Here is an 883-nt window from a genome sequence, read left to right as displayed (position 1 = left end):
TAAGCTGTGATAAAAGTGGCTGCACAGGATAACACCACCTGCCTCACAGCTGCTGGGAGGATTAACGAGGTAAATCAAGCCTGGCACAATGCACATGTCCCAACTCTCCAATTTTGTTTGAAACTCAAAACTAAACTGGTGCTGCAGCCGAGGCTTGTTCTTCGACTGCCTGACAGCCGCCCAACTGACCGCCCAGTGCGCTGAGGAAGAGTGGCTTGTCCCAGCCCCACCACATCTTGGCAGTTCCAGGCCTCCGCTCAGTTATGCAATGTCTCCTCTCCACTATTCTGAAAAAGTCTGGACATTTTAGTCTCCAGAGAGGAAAATGACAGATGCATTTAGCTCTAATCCCTAAATTATGCAGGACAGGGACACCAGATATTGAGGGAACTGGACAACAGACAAGCTGGCTGAAGAGTTTCCCAACCAGGCCAGTGTTTAAAGCCACACTGCACCTCTGTGGGTGGACATGGAGGTGGGTCTGAGACAGCCCTGTCAATTTTCCCTGACAGGCTTTTGTGGAAGAGGCTGCTGGTTATCAGGAGGCTGGGGGCCAGGAGGATGGGGATGGGCACGCTCTACCCTCCCATTTTTTATATGTTGCAGGGCTGTCCCCATAAGCACCTTCCCCCTCCTCGCCTGGTGGCCATGACACGCGCTGGCTCTGTAGACAACATCTCCAAGTCCAAACATGGAGAGAATCTCAACCTAAAGTACTGTTTTAAAGCCCATCTCTGGGACTCCCTTCCATCAACAAATTTTAGTGGGCGATGTGTCACTCCTGAAAGTTAATGAGTGTGGAATTTGCGAACTCAGGAGAGCCCCGCTTCCCCACCATCACTAGGAGACCTCAAAAGTCTAAGAGACCCCTCTATTTAATGAA

Source organism: Trichechus manatus, unplaced genomic scaffold (genome assembly GCF_000243295.1).
Source record: "Trichechus manatus latirostris isolate Lorelei unplaced genomic scaffold, TriManLat1.0 scaffold00065, whole genome shotgun sequence".
Lineage (NCBI taxonomy): Eukaryota > Metazoa > Chordata > Mammalia > Sirenia > Trichechidae > Trichechus > Trichechus manatus.
The sequence above is the reverse complement of the archived record's forward strand: the minus strand, read 5'-3'. Positions refer to the sequence as shown.